The sequence below is a fragment of the Polypterus senegalus genome, chromosome 11, assembly GCF_016835505.1.
Source record: "Polypterus senegalus isolate Bchr_013 chromosome 11, ASM1683550v1, whole genome shotgun sequence".
Classification (NCBI taxonomy): Eukaryota; Metazoa; Chordata; class Cladistia; order Polypteriformes; family Polypteridae; genus Polypterus; species Polypterus senegalus.
The window spans coordinates 123002112-123019450 of NC_053164.1; positions in this window are offsets into that span (position 1 = coordinate 123002112).

A 17339-nucleotide genomic window follows, 5' to 3' on the forward strand; every position below is an offset into this window, starting at 1 on the left:
TGCCGATGGAAAAGCTACATCTGCGAATTCCGAATGCAATAAACTCGGAGACAGACTTGCGGCTCTGGAAAATGGATGGAGAAGGAATAATATTAGAATCAAAGGTCTACCAGAGAATTATGAAAGTCCAAACCCAGTGAAATTCATAGTTGAACTATTCTCAAAAATAATTGGAGGGGACTTCAAATAAGATACCGAGATAGTGGCAGCTTATCGCATATGTGGATGAAATATCTCTGAAACTAGGACCCTAATTGTCCACTTCGAGAGATTACAATTTAAGCTTAATGCGATGGTACTTCTCAGACAGAAACAAGAGATTATATTTTAAAATAACCCCATTCGTATTTTCCCTGATTTCTCACCCTCAACAGCTGCTAAACGTGCAGCTTTTTTACAATATTAAACAGTGGTTACGGAAAGCCGATATCAGATGCAGCCTCTTGTATCCTGCCAAACTGAAAGTGGACATTCGAGACAAATATTACATCTTCTCCAGCAAGCAGGAAGCAGAAAAGGAATTAAGAAAGCTGATCCCAACATTTTTTTGAAATACGATAGTGAGTCGCATCCTGTCATGGCATGGCAAGAAGATATTGCCGGCTGTCTGATCCGCTTGCAACAATACAGGTACCATAATGGGGGGCTTGTTTTGTTTTGGACTTGCTCTGCCTCTAGGTATGTCAGAGGACTGGGACTTTGTGAAGTGGGGTCCAGCCTCACGTGGGGATGCAAAATGGAGGGGGGATACAGCATTACAAAGAAAACTAGGGGTGTGGGAATTCTCATATATAATACAGTCTCATTTGTAGCATCAGATGTAGTACCTGATCCTAAAGGGAGATATGTTATTGTCATGGGCAATTTATTTAACTGTAAAGTGATTTTGATAAATGTTTATGCACCCAATATTGAGGATAGGGAATTCATGCAAAATGTATTTACATCCATTCCCAATGTGATCAGTCGTAAAATTATAATGGCTGGGGACTTTAATTCTGTTTTAAATCCACTCATAGGTAGGTCTCCTGTCACAGGGGGATGACTTCTAACACTGCAAAGACAACTACACAGTTTTTAACTGACCACAACCTATCAGACCTCTGGAGGTTTCTAAACCCAAACTGAAGAATATATACCTTCTACTCACCAGTGCATCATTGCTACTCAAGAATTGATTATTTCTTTATAGATAATAATTTCTTGCCTATGATTAAATCTTGTAAGTATGACGCTGTTGTTGTTTCCTACCATGCCCCTCTGATCTTGGAGCTAAAATCATTATGCCTCACACACGCATCTCGCAGATGGAGTCTTAACCACTTTCTATTAGCAGACGAGAACTGTACAGAATTTATATCCAAACAAATCAGTTTCTTCCTAGAGACCAATACATCCTCAGAGGTCTCTCCAGGAATACTCTGGGAAACTCTAAAGGCCTTCTTAAGATGACAGATTATTCCATATCTTTCCCACTGAAATAAATTAGAAATCAAGAAGGTATCAGAACTAACCAGCGAAATTACTAGAATAGATCAAGAACATGCCAGGTGTCCAAGTGAGGCTCTTCATAGGAAAAGGCAGGTTCTGCACTCAGAGCTCAACGTCTTAAAAACCAAAGAAACTGAACAATTCATTTTTAAATCAAGACATCATTAGCACAAACACAGAAAGAAAGCAAATAAGCTCTTAGCTCAACAAATCCACAAGCAAGAAGTTCGCAATGCAATCCCAGCAATCACCAACACGAACGGAGATAAAATCATTGACCATAAAAATATAATGCACACATGTAGAGACTACTATAAATCCTTATATTCTACTAAGTTTAAAGAAGACAACACACAATCTAATGCATTTTTGGATACACTACAGATACCACAAATAGATACTTTCAGTGTAGAGAAACTGGATAAACCTCTGGCGCTATCAGAATTACTAGATGCTATAAAGTCATTTCAAAGCAGGAAAGCAGCAGGCCCTGAGGGCTACCCTGTATAATTTTATAAGAAACTAGCAGAATACCTGCGCTTCGCAGCGGAGAAGTAGTGTGTTAAAAAAGTTATGAAAAAGAAAAGGAAAAATTTAAAAAATAACGTAACATGATTGTTAATGTAATTGTTTTGTCATTGAAATGAGTGTTGCTGTCATATATATATATATATATATATATATATATATATATATATATATATATATATATATATATATATATATATATATATATATATATATATATATATATATATATATATATATATATATATATATATATATATACACACACACACAGACACACACACATATAAACATTTATACATAGACATATATACATATAAACATATCTACATATACACATATCCACACATACACATATCTATAGATATATACATATACACATCTACATATATAAAAATATATATAGACACACATATACATATATACATACAGATAAATATACTGTACATATATTCACATACACACACACATACTTTATAGTATATATATATATATATATATATATATATATATATATATATATATATATATATATATAGCAAAATACCTCGCTTTGCAGTGAAGTAGTTTGTTAAAGAAGTAATGAAAAAGAAAAGGAAACATTTTGAAAATAACATAACATGATTGTCAATGTAATGAATGCAATTGTTTTGTCACTGTTATCTATATACGACGTATATCTATATCTATATATATCTATATATATATATCTCTATATCTATATATATATCTATATATTTATATATATATATTGTGAACGCCACCGGGCACAGACAGGCGGACATCTTGTTTTTAAACACCACCACACGCTTATTTACAATATTTACACAACAATAGGTCACTAAGACCCAGTCACGTGCACAAACCCCAAAACAGTCCTTCACTCTCAGTCCTGGCCACAATGCCTTTCTTCGGGCCGCCTCCACACTCCTCTTGCTTCGTCCTACTTCCACCCGACTCCAGCCTCGAATGAAGGGAGACGGCCCCTTTTATAGAGGACCCGGATGAGCCCCAGGTGTTCCCGGCAATCCTCTTCTGGCCACGCCCAAGTGTGGCGGAAGTGCCGGCTGTCCTCCCGGCTGCCCCCGGCGCCATAATCTTCCCCCAGCACTTCCTGGTGTGGCAGGAGTGCTGGGGAAACAAGTCCCAAGGCATTGGGCGCCTCCTGGCGGTGACCACGGGCCCCTACAGGGAAGGGCTTCCATGCCCTTGACCCGTGGCCCCAAAGCAACCCGAAGGCGAACCCCACGTGATCCAGGCAGGGCTCTGACCCTTTTCCGGTCCCTCCTGGCGTCCCGGCCGGGTCATGGCCCCTGGCATCCCTGACAATATATATACAGTATATATACAGTATATCTATATATATATATATCTCTATATATATATATATCTATATATATATATATATATATATATATATATATATATATCTATATGCACTACATCGATCCCGCATGCTATTGTGGTTTCGCCTGCGAGTCACCCTCCCCTCGCTCTTACTTTTTTACCGTTCATCTAATGAATACACTGAGTATGGCTTTACCAAAACAATCATTGATGGCGAATAAAGTATCCATTATTCATAAAGCTTCAATTGGTGATCTGTCTTTCTGCGTTAAACGCATATTTTTTCATACGTCTCAAACCAAGGGAATGCGAGGGTAAAATGAATCAGGAAGCGCGCCTACATACTCAGTGCACCCCCTCTCAGGAATCGAACCTCAGACATCGGCGCTAGAGGCAAAGCCTCTACCATGGCGTGTGGTTTGTCTATTTGAGAGTATGTAGATCGGGGTATATATATACATATACTCAGCAAAAAAAGAAACGTCCTCTGACTTTCAACTGTTTTTACTTTCAGTAAACTTAATGTGTAAATATTTGTATGAACACTAAAAGAGTCAACGCCATAAGACATAAACTAAAAATGTTTCACAATGTGTCCCTGAATGAAGGGAGGCTCAAAATCAAAAGTACCAGTCAGTATCTGGTGTGGCCACCAGCTGCTTGAAGTACTGCAGTGCATCTCCTCCTCATGGACTAGACCAGATTTGTCAGTTCTTGCTGTGAGATGTTACCCCACTCTTCCACCAAGGCACCTGCAAGTTTCTGGACAAATTGATCCTGCTCCAGGGTACAGGCTCATTCCTTCGACGATAAACACGAATTCGTCCATCACCCTTGGTGAGACAAAACCGTGACTCATCAGTGAAGAGCACTTTTTGCCACTCCTGTCTGGTCCAGCGAAGGTGGGTTTGTGCCCATAGGCGGCGTTGTTGCTGGTGATATCTGGTAAGGACCTGCCTTACAACAGGCCTACAAGCCCTCAGTCCAGCCTCTCTCAGCCTATTGCGGACAGTCTGAGCACTGATGGAGGGATTGTGTGTTCCTGGTGTGACTCAGGCAGTTGTTGTGGCCATCCTGTACCTGTCACGCAGGTGTGATATTCGGATGTACCGATCCTGTGCAGGTGTTGTTACACGTGGTCTTCCACTGCGAGGATGATCAGCTGTCCTTCCTGTCTCCCTGTAGCGCTGTCTTAGGCATCTCACAGTGCGGACATGGCAATTTATTGCCCTAGCCACATCAGCAGTCCTCATGCCTCCCTGCAGCATGCCTAATGCACGTTCACGCAGATGAGCAGGGACCCTGGGCATCTTTCTTTGGGTGTTTTTCACAGTCGGTAGACAAGTCTCTTTAGTGTCCTGCGTTTTTAGAATTGTGACCTTAAATGCCTACTTTCTGTAAGCTGTTAAGGTCTTAATGACCATTCCACAGGTGCATGTTAATTAATTGATTATGGTTAATTGAACATGCATGGAAAACATTGTTTAAACCCTTTACAATGAAGATCTGTAAAGTTATTTGGATTTTTAAAACATTATTGTTGAAATACACAGTCCTGAAAAAGGGACGTTTCTTTTTTTGCTGAGTATATATATATATATATATATACCCACGTTTCGCAGCGGAGAAGTAGTGTGTTAAAGAAGTTATGAAAAAGAAAAGGGAACATTTTAAAAATAACGTAATATGATTGTCAATATACAGTAATTGTTTTGTGAGTGTTATGAGTGTTGCTGTCATCAAGGATTTTATTATCATTATTTCTTTCAATCAGGTTCGTATTTGTAGAATGTGTTGTGTTCAAGTTACATTCCGTGTTTGTCAATCATTGTAAAGATAACAGGTTTCATTCATCGATTCGTTTCTTACTGCATCAATAAACAGCTCGTCTTCCTCTTTATCTGAGACGTGACACATTGCATGCACAGGTTTTTTTTTACACTGCCTTCCTTCAGCGGGACATTGACTTTTTCCACCATGTGCTTTGTTTCCGCAGTAGCTGCACTTATGAATATGCTTGTATGTTTCACACGCTTCATATTTTTTTGCTGCCTTCTCAATTGTGTAATTCAGTTTTTGTTCAGCACTCTTTGCAACTATTGCTCTTTGTCTGTGCACTGCGTCATTTCACGTGAGCCGCTCGGTGTTCATGCATCGCAGGTTCCCAGCTGTGCTGGTTCCATCTCGTGCAATGTTCACGGCTGTATTTAATGTTAGCTAAGACCCGGCACTTAAATGTTTCTCTCGCAGTTTCGCCAAATTTGTGCCAAACACCACCCTGACCATCTCTTATTCCTCTGCATAAGCACAGTCCTTCACCCGTGAATATTTAGCGGCAGTGTTTCTATTGGATTGCCGATGACGGACGGCCTTTTATGGGCAGGCACTAAATTATGGAGTTACGCCTCCCACGGGCATCGAGCAGAAGTCTATTATAGTATAAGGACGAAAAAATAGGTTCCAGTTATGACCATTAAAATGAAACCTGCCCATCATTTGTAAGTAAGCTGTAAGGACTGAGCCTGACAAATTTAAGCCTTCTACCAACACGGGAAGTTGGAGAATTAGTGATGAGTCAGTGAGTGAGTGAGTGAGTGAGTGAGTGAGTGAGGGCTTTGCCTTTTATTAGTATAGATTCTCCACTCAGCTAGCTCCCTTCTTATTAGCAACATTTACAAAAGCTAGAAACAATCAAATTCTAGTTCAAACTTTTCGCCAAGCATTAATCACCATCTTTCCTAAACAAAATAAGGACTTATTACAATGTGCATCATGCAGACCAATTTCACTTCTGAATAATGATGTTAAGATACTCGAAAAAATCTTGGCTAGAAGGATGGAGAAAGTGCTGCCTTCGGTAATATCACAAGATCAATCTGGATTTATTAAAATCCGACACTTAGCTTCCAATCTTCAATGCCTGTTAATATAATATATTCACCAGCAAAGTCAAACACCCCAGAGATATTATTATCGTTGGATGCAGAAAAACCATTTGACATGATCAAATGGAACTACCTTTTCACTACATTAGAGAAATTTGGGTTTGGCCCGAACATTTGTGCATGGATCAAACTACTGTATAACAATCCAGAAGCTTCAGTTTGTATAAACAACATTTGTTCAGACTACTTTAAACTAGAACGTGGTACCAGACAAGGATGCCCCTTGTCACCACTGCTATTTGCAATTGCCATTAAACCACTGGCAGTTCACTGTCAAAATGCTTATCAGATAAAGGGAATTATCAGAGAAGGACTTGAACAGAAAATTTCTCTATATGCAGATGATATGGTACTGTATATATCAGACCCAAAAAATACAGTGCCTGCAGTCTTAACAGCATTTATAGAATTTCAAAAGATCTCTGGTCTCAGAATTAATTTGAATAAAAGTGTGCTCTTTCCAGTGAATTTTCAAGCATACAATATTAGATTGGACACCTTTCCTTTTATCATTGCAGATCAGTTTAAATACATAGGGGTAAATATCACAAGTAAACACAAAGCTCTTTATCAACAAAATTTTGCTGTCTGTGTGGAAAAAATTAAACAAGACTTGCATAGATGGTCAACCCTTCATCTCACTGTAGCTGGAAGAATTAACATTGTTAAGATGAATATCCTTTCTAAGCTTCTCGTTTTACTTCAAAACATTCCAATATACATCAATAAAAATTTTTTAAGCAATTAGATTCAACCATAAACTCATTTATTTGGAACTCAATACATCCACGTATCCAAAGAGTGACCCTACAAAGACCTAAGGCAGAAGGTGGCATGGCTCTGCCTAACTTTCAGTTTTATTACTGGGCAGCAAACATACAAGCTATAAAACCTGGACACAAATAGATGAACATACACTGGCTTGGTCTGCAATAGAAATAAAATCCTGCAGTACTTCTTTATATTCCCTGCTTTGTGCCCCAATAAATGCAAGTTATCACCAATATACTAATAACCCAATTGTGCTTCACTCACTCAGAATATGAAACCAATGTAGAAAGCATTTTAATATGGAGAATCTTTTATCTGTGGCACCTCTGCATGAGAACCACCTTTTTCAACCCTTGCAAACATATGCAGTTTTTAATATGTGGAAAACATTTGGGACTAAATTGCTTAGAGATCTTTATATAGAAAACATCTTTGCATCCTATGAACAATTACATTCCAAATGTAACTTTCCAGCAACACATATCTTTCACTATCTTCAAATTAGAAACTTTGTTAAACAGAACCTGCCTGATTTTCCTCATCTTGCACCCTCCTCTATGCTGGAAAAAATATCGCTCATTTTCGAGGATTTAGACAGCATTTCTGCAATATAGAAAATTATATTACAGTCCCTCCCTTTCAAAGATCCAAGAGGACAGCGGGAAAAGGATCTCTCACTCAACATATCAGAAAAGGAGTGGAAGGTAGCAATGCAGAGAATTCACTCGAGCTCCATATGTGCAAAGCATGCAATTATTTAACTCAAAATTATATATATAGCATGTCTGTCTCGCTTAAAACTGTCCAAAATGTTTCCAGGGCAAGATCCTACCTGTGAACGCTGCAATCAAGTCCCAGCCTCACTGTGTCACATGTTTTGGGCCTGCACCAAATTAATATCAATCTGGACAAAATTGTTTTAGTGCCTTTCAGAAAGCCTTGGAGTCACAATCCCTCCTAACCCATTAACAGCTGTGTTTGGTGTTCTTCCAGATGGGCTTAAAGTGGAGAAAGACAAACAAATTGTGATTGCCTTCACTACACTATTGGCACGCAGACTAATTTTTCTAAACTGGAAGAATCCTAACTCTCCTCTTTTAAGTCAGTGTGTAACTGATGTTTTATATGATTTGAAATTGGAAAAAATCAAATTCTCACTTAGAGGATCTGTGCAGAACTTTTACAAACTCTGGCAGGATCTAATCAATAATATTTTAGAATAAGCTCTTAAAGCACTGAGGAAATAATTTTCTTGTCATTTCTTTTTCTTCTGCATTTATCTTTATCTTTCTATTAAACTCATCAATTTATGTATTTTTACAAGCTTCAAGTTTTTCTCCGTTGGCCATACTCTCTTTCTCAGGGGTGAAGGTCGATTTGTTTTCAACCCTATTTTTTGTAAAAATGGATCTATTTGTATGGAATGATTACAGTAAAATCAATTAAATTAAAAAAAAAATCATAATAATAATCATTAGTCAAATAAACAAACAAAAGTTCTAAATACCTGAATGGCTTTGATTCCTAACTAATTCTTAGTTTACAAAATCAAATGCAATAAATATTGTACCACCATTTTAAAAAGCAGTGCCCAATGACATCACGTGCCATGAATTCTGGTAATCAAATGATGTTTTTCATTAAGAAAAACATGGCTATGGATGTCAGAAAATACACAAAATGGTACTACCCATGAAAAAGCAAAAGAAAAGCAATATAAAAATGGTGGTGGTATAATATAAAAATTGTGATAAAAACTAATGTCTTTTAAACAAAAGTATAAGTATTAATTAAGCACCTAAATGATTTCAATTGCTTACAGAATCCCAAAATCAATTCAGATTTTACTGCAACAATAGCACACCAGGTATGTCTAGGTAATGCATAAATCGGATGTACAGACAAAAGAGGGAGTTTGATGGGGGTGTAAATATAGTTTTAATAAGACTGTGTCATCAGCCAGACATACTGCCTTAGCAACTGACTGTAAGACTATGACAATGATCCAATGTTAGCAAAGATTGTTAGCAAAGACTGATATGTGTATTGGAAAAGAAGTGAGTAGTCATAAGGAGCAACACCAGAAAAGAATCAGTGGATCATATACATCTATGTGTCTGATCTATCTATGATATATGTATATCTAGGACTGATCATTTATGTTGGGTTGAATGCAAGTGGGGGCTGGGTGGTCTCATGGCATTGGAACCCCTGCAGATTTTATTTTCTCCAGCCCTTTGGAGTTTTTTTTGTTTTGTTTTTTCTGTCATCTTACTTTATTCTTTGTTAATTAGTATTGCCTGATTTTTATATTTTTTCTTTCTTCATCTTGTAAAGCACTTTGAGCTACATCATTTGTATGAAAATATGCTATATAAATAAATGTTGTTATTGTTATGTCAATATCTCCTTCTAGCTACTGAGATGTTAAAGATGTGTACCTGCTAGCTGGGACAGAGAGGCACTGTTTTTTAGCCTTGGAGTGGCATGATACAAACCAAGCCACCCCCACTCTGGGATGCTGCTGGCATTAAATTCAAAATTAGCATATATTTTTCATAAAACAATAAGATTTCTCTGTTTTAATATTTGATATGTTGTCTTTGTTCTATTTTCAGTAAAATACAGTTTTAAATGATTTATAAATCATCACATTGTTATTTACATTTTATGCAGATTTTCAACTTTTTTGGAAATGGGATTATAATATTGAATAATACTCACAATTCTACATGCTATCTTTACGCCACAGCGCTACAATGTTACATATTATCATTGCTGTCCTTTCTTTACTATCTCCTGCCCCTGCCTCAACAGCATCTCTGTGACTGCAAAAGAAAACTTAGTTGGAGCAGAACTGTGAAACATGGGCAACATTTTGTTCTCTTTGGCATTCTTTGCAGGTTGTGTTTCAGTCTCTTAATTCTTGCATTGTAAATTCATTGAATATATTATTTCTCTGCAAATAGCATTAATTCTAAAGCCTACAGTACAGCTAGTTACTAAAGCTAGGTAGTGGCAGAATGTTACAGCTATGCTTGGCCGCTAAGTTTAGTGAGATAAAGTTAAGTATTATCATGTTTAGCACCCTACATCGATGTCAGCTATACTCAGCGTGTTAATAACACTAGAAGCTCAGTGCATTTTTTGCAGTATGACAGACTGTAAGGCAATCACATTAGCTATAGTAATTAGCTAGAGACTGAAGTTGTAAAGTAATGCTGTGTTGTAAAGTTAACAAATGACAATTTTTCTCAACTCTTCTAAATAAAGCTGATACATCCTCCAGTGCCTTTTTTCACTTAATCGTTGCTTTCTCAGCATTGAATTTCCACTTTAATAATGTAGTTTATTTTGTCATTAAAGTAGAACATCATAAACTTCATCTTTAAACCGTTTGATTTACTTGTTTCTCAGATCCCATCATAAATAAAGTAACACGTTAAATGCTTTGTTTTATATGTGTTCTTCTATGTGCTCTATGTGTATGAATCACTGCGTGCTCCTTAAATGGGCTTTCTCTTCCTCCGACAGGACACAGAATCCATTACATTCGTGATATTACAGCTCTCTGAATAATTTGAATACTGAAATGTATACTTGATATCATTTTCATGATGATAGGCATTAAAGCATGTATTAAACATGTGAATATGGTGGCGCAGTGATTGTTCCTGCCTCACGCAAGATGCTTGCCCTGCCATGGGTGACCGACAATGAAATAATTTATTGTAGCAGTACTGTCTCTTTCAATTCCTTTCTCCAAATACCCAATTGCCATACATCAGCTCTGTAATAGACGTTAAACCATCTGTAAGCTGAGAACGCTGACTCTTCAAAACTTTGAAGGAACATTTAAATATCTTCGTAGTACATGTTCAATTATTCCATACATCTATCCTTCCAGTGTTGTGCCAGCCCCAGCAAGAATGCAACGAAGCAGAAACAATCCGTGAATGGAGCTCCATGAAAATAACAAGTGTCACAAAAAAGTCCTCATTTATGATGCCCTCAAAATATAAACACCAAATAACAAATAATGGCTTAGTATTTAAAATACGGTATTATATTTGACATTTATTTTAATTGTAGTAAACTTTCCCATATATTAGTGTTACTTTTACTAAGCAGTAAGGTCTAAGCTACCCTAGGCGATGACTGATAACCATGAAAGCCAGAATCATGGCATCTGTGAAAAGCAACATAGAATCTCACAATTAAAATCATCTAGTAATATTTTGTAGATTATGTCTAAAGGGTATGTGTATGTTCAAGAGAATAGAGAGAAATTTTAAAAATATGATGTGAGGATTTAAAATTTAAAAATAAAGGATAGAAAATATAATAGTGCAGTTGCGGATTGGATGTTTGTATTTAGTTAGTATTTGACAGATCAGTTGTGCACCAAACATACTGCAGCTACCCTTTAAACATTTAACTAGTTTAGAGGGATTTCTTATAAGGAAGTAAGATTATTAATATACGATACATATTGTATATTCTAAATTCAAAGTGGTTATTTATGTTGTTGCACAGTTTATAACTTTTAGTTTCAGGTGTACATTGTATAATGAAATTCTTATCTGTATGTCTTCCAAAGAAGTGTGACAGTAACACAATACCAACAAGAGACAAGAATGTAACTCATACATTTAAATATAAGGTTCCCTGAATTTGGCAGGCTGTCAAGCTGTCTTCATTTTAACATCTTAATACAGAAGCAGAACTACAGTACATATTTCTAGCGCTTATCCTCTTGCATGGATGCTGATGCGATGTAATCACAAACTTCACAGCATCTGTTGCTGAGCACCTTTAAAAATGTTGGTTGTGGTAGTTTTACTGTATTATTTTGAATTAAGTACTCACATAAATGGCTTTTCTAATATTTGGTGACTCATATTTTTACACTTAATATCTGGTCATACAACTTTCGAATTTTAGTTTGCAGCCCACCCCAGTCACTAGTGGTGTTCCCCAAGGCTCTCTTTTGTGCCCTCTTTTATTTATTAACTATCTTTTACCACTTGGTAATATCTTTAGGTGATTTGGTATTCAGTTTCATGGCTACACAGATGACGTCCAGCTGTATTTATCTACTAAGCCTAATTCTGTCCTTACTCCCTTTATCCTCTCCGATTGTCTTGCTGAAATAAAAGCATGGTTCTCCTATAATTTTCTCAAACTTAATAATGATAAAATAGGTTCTCCTCATTGGCACTAAATCCTCTCTTGTTAGACTTGACATTTTTTCTTTGATAACTGATGGTTCTACTGTTTCTCCTTCTTCTTAGGTTAAGAGCTTGGGTAAAATCCTTGACAACAACTTATAATAATATTACCTGTTCTGCAAAATTTCGTCTTTGTAATATAAACTGTCTCCATTCATTTATTAAACCTAATAGTACTGCTATCCTTGTACATGCTTTGGAAACATCTCAAGATTATTGTAATTCTATAATTGTTGGCCTTTCCTACAAGTTTAGGTATAGGCTTCAGCTGGTTCAGAATTCTTCATGCTCGTGTTATTATCAGAACCGCTTCCTTACAACATACTGCTCCGGTTCTATGTGAACTCTAGTGGCTTCCTGTTAAATATAGTATTGATTTCAAGATTTTACTATTAACATTCAAAGCTCTTCATACTCTGGCACCCCAATAGGTTTTGGATCTGTTGCACATTTATGTGCCTGCTCGTACTCTTAGACCTTCTTATTCAAACCTACTTGTTACACCCTCTGCTCGTTTATCTACTGTGGGCTTTAGATCTTTTCGCTTCGTTGCTCCTTGTCGTTGGAACTCCCTCCCTCAACCTATCCTCAGCATTGACACACTTCCCAATTTCAAATCCAGACTTTAAACTTATCTTTTTAGACTTGCCTACTTCCCTGATTTTTCATCTTGACTGTATAGTTTTTGCACTTGTATTATTATATTTACATAATGTTATTTTATTTTAATTGTTATTATTGTATTGTTTTCTTTTACTTTGTAAGGTGTCCTGGAGTGGTATGAAAGGCACCTTTAAATAAAATGATTATTATTATTATTACTTGTAATTTTGAACATATGCAACTTTTGGTTGAGATGTGGTTCTTAAAGCATTGGGTCATTTCAGATTGCGGAATCAGTCAACATTTATTTGTGGGATGGGATGCATGCCTTTAAAACCTGTGCAGGACACTGGTGTTTGTTCCAAGAAAACATTTCCCTGGCCTCTCAGTCACAGACAGATGGTTATGTTGCACGTACACAGCACACAGAGTTTGTTGTTTATTTCAGCTCAGGAAAGACTAGATATTTATGCAGATGAATTCTTCCTCCATTTGTTTTGGTGTTTTGTTCAGTACTTTTTGAATCTTGTTTATAAACAACAAAGCTTTTTAAGCAAGTAGTGAAAGCTGTTATTATCAAGCCTGTTTATGTAATCTAAGTATAATGAAAGCTATTGACAGATAACAATAGTATTTTTGATGTAGATATTATTTTATTTAAAGTAGAATTATAACATGCTTGGCCAATATTCACTTTCTTATGCATGACAAGAAAATCTGCATTTTGCACCTGTGATGATTAATTTGACTTTGCTCAAAGTAAATAACCCACATTTATGTACGGTATGTCTTGTTGGATTTCTCATCTTCTGCTTTTAGTATCATTTTAAAAATCTTTTTCTTTATTTTCACTGGAAACTTGAACAGAGTTTGTTACTTGAATGCCTTTCTACTGGAAAGAAAGAAAGAAAGAAAGAAAGAAAGAAAGAAAGAAAGAAAGAAAGAAAGAAAGAAAGAAAGAAAGAAAGAAAGAAATTTTGGAATTTTGAATTGAACTTTATTAACCAATACTCCACAAATCTTTTACAATATTGAAAGTAAAGCAAACAAACAAATCCCCAACTCATCCCTAAAAGAAAACAATACTTAATTAATATGTCAAATTAGAAAAATCAAATCATTATCTTCAAGTTTACAAATTACCTCATGAACACACCATTTTTTTCTCAAAAGAATTCACATTTGCGGTCATTCTGTAGAATTTGTATTCCAAATACACCTTGGCTTTTAAAAGTCCAATAAATATTCTTATCGTGTCACATTGTTTATGTAGTGACTTCTTTTGTTCTTTTCTGGATTTATAAATGGCCTGCCCAATGAGGACATTACCAATCTGACATTCATCTCGATTAACATCATAAATAAATACACAATCATTAAAAGGCAGGTTAAGAACACTAAAAACAGAGTTAAGAATATTTAAAAGAGGCACTGGAAAACGGTTTCTCTCTCTCCAAAGAAAGAAAGAAAGGAAGATAGAAAGAAAGAAAGATCTTAAAAAGCAAATGATCAAAGATAAAGGAAAATAAAGGAATGCTAAGACTGAATAAAAACTTGTACAACTGCAAAAGGTTTTTAAATTTCATTGAAATGAAAGTTCTGGGAATATTGGTTCAAATCCCAGGAAAGAGATGGAATGCTCCCCCATGTTTACCTGGGATTTTTTTTTTCTTTCATACTTCAATGACATGAGGTGGAATCGAGACTCTGACATGTGCACAGTATGACTGAGTCTGAGCTTGTCCTGTGATGGAGTGACATGCTTTTGTTTTGTTCCTGTCTTGTTCTTGATGTTGGTGTGATAGGATTTGACCCCTTTTGACCCTTACATCTTGTTTAGTAAGTTTAGACAATGAATGGGTAGATGTAGTTAACCCATATTTTTAGTCATTTGTGGACAGGGGATACATAAAGCCATCATATTACATGAAAAATTCAATTAACAGCAAATGTTGTCCCCAGATTTAAAAACATTGTAGCAGGTAAAATATCATAGATGAGCTGAGTGGGGGCCTTTTGTTTGAGATCAATTTATGGGTTTTAAATTTAAGCATGTTTTGAAATATCACAATTTCATTCACTTTTTATATTCACGCCTCTTTGTTTCTTTTAATTAAGAATACTGCCAAGATACATGTGATTTAGATAGATTTTACCATTTGTTTTTGTTAATAAAGCAGCTTTGTTGTCATGAAACACATTTTATTATCTCACCTTTTATGGACATGAAGTATTTATAGTTAATTCACTAAATAAAGAATCAGTGATAATTGTTTGAATATTTCTCTATGTGCATCATTTTGTTTAATCTTGACTGAATTGGGTTTGATTATTTCACTTATTTAATTATTTCTGAATGCAGTTTTAAATTTGTGCATTTAATTTTGAAGTGTTATTTTTAAACTGCATTTATCTTCTTCCACCCATTAATAATTCCTAGTCATTCCAACCTGTTAAGCACACAGCATACAGTACCTTCAAGAGGGGTATATTTAGAGTTGCATTTGTCTAACCTAATTCTGTACGATGGAAACTTTTGGAGAATCAATGGTCCATTTATACTGGGTACAAAGGCATTTTAATCATGTTTAATATGCAGGGTAAACCTTATGGCCCTAATTTAGGCATATAATTTATTCTGGCTCACACTGTGTTGTTGCAGCATTACCTTCCTTAGTGTTTAATTTCCTACTCCAGTATGAACTTGTGTCCGATTCCCAGGAATTGCACTTGCCTTGTCACACCCGTACTCCTCCTAATCACAGTGTAATCAGAGTGTAGCAGCGGATGTGACTGACTCACGGACTATAAAACTTAGGCTGCATTGGACTGATATGGCGTCTAGGTTTCCTATTATACATTTGATTACTTGGCAAGCCAGCTTTTCAAAACTGTTTCCACAGATTACAACTATCTTTTATCACAGGGTTTAATTTCTGTATTAACATTCATGACATTAACATGTCATTTCTATTTCAGCTTGTGTATATCTTTTTTGTATTTTTAAATGTGCTGTCTGCTATTTTTACCCTTTGTTGATCTGGACAATTAAACTTTTCCTTTATTAGACTTTACATCACAAGCTTACCTGGATTTAAATTAACCAAAAAGAAGCACTTACAGGTACTGTATAGTGAGCTCTTCTGAACCTGTTTGCTGTTATACTTTGGCATTTATTAAAGAACTAGCAAAATACCCGCGCTTCACAGTGGAGAAGTAGTGTGTTAAAGAAGTTATGAAAAAGAAAAGGAAACATTTTAAAAATAACGTAAGATGATTGTCAATGTAATTGTTTTGTCACTGTTATGAGTGTTACTGTCATATACATATACACACACACACACACAGACACACACACATATAAACATATATACATATACATATATACATATAAACATATCTACATATACACGTATCTACACATACACATATCTATATATACATATACATACATACATACACATATACATATATACATACATACATACAGATAAATATACATATATATACAGATCTACATATATACAAACATATATATATATATATATACCTGTATATATACATATCCACACATATATATATATACACATATATATACATATCTACATATATATATAAACATACATATATACATATATATATATCTGATACTTATTACTTGTCATCACGCAGCAGAGCCTTAATGGAAATTGGAGGCATCTGAATTGAAATGGGAGATCAGAGGGTATAATGGGGATGCAAGGAATACATTGAGTGTGGAGAAACTCCAGAGACAGCGTGTGTATTAACTTGTGGATTTTTCTGTGAGTATTTGGTGGCAGCGTGACGAAGTTGCTTCCGCAAGACCGCGTTAGCTGTGGAGCTCAGCTCGGAGCACATTCTTTTCCTACCTTGTCAATTGTGTAATGCGTTTTTTGAACAGGTTTGATGCATAGAAGTGATCACTCGTACTGCGTTCAGTCAGTTCACGTGAGCTGCTCTCTTGTGTGATGTTGCGATGTCCACGGCTTTATTTAATGTTAGCTAAGACCCGGCACTTAAAAGTTTCTCGCTACAGCAATTTTAACTCCATTACAAAGTGATCCAAACTCTCGTTTATACCTCGTGTCTTCTCATTAAACTTGTATCTCGCGAATAAAGTATTCGGCGTTTTTCTTCAGCACTCTTTGGGAGCTCTTCCTTCTTTTCTACGTACTGCGTTCACAGTCAGTTCACGTGATTACGTGGGAGGCGTGATGATGTGACACGCAGCTCCGCCCCTCACGGCCATCGAGCTAAAGTCCATTACAGTATATGGAGAAAAATAGGTTCCAGTTATGACCATTACGTGTAGAATTTCGAAATTAAACCTCCCCAGCTTTTGTAAGTAAGCTATAAGGAATGAGCCTGCCAAATTTCAGCCTTCTACCTACACGGAAAGTTG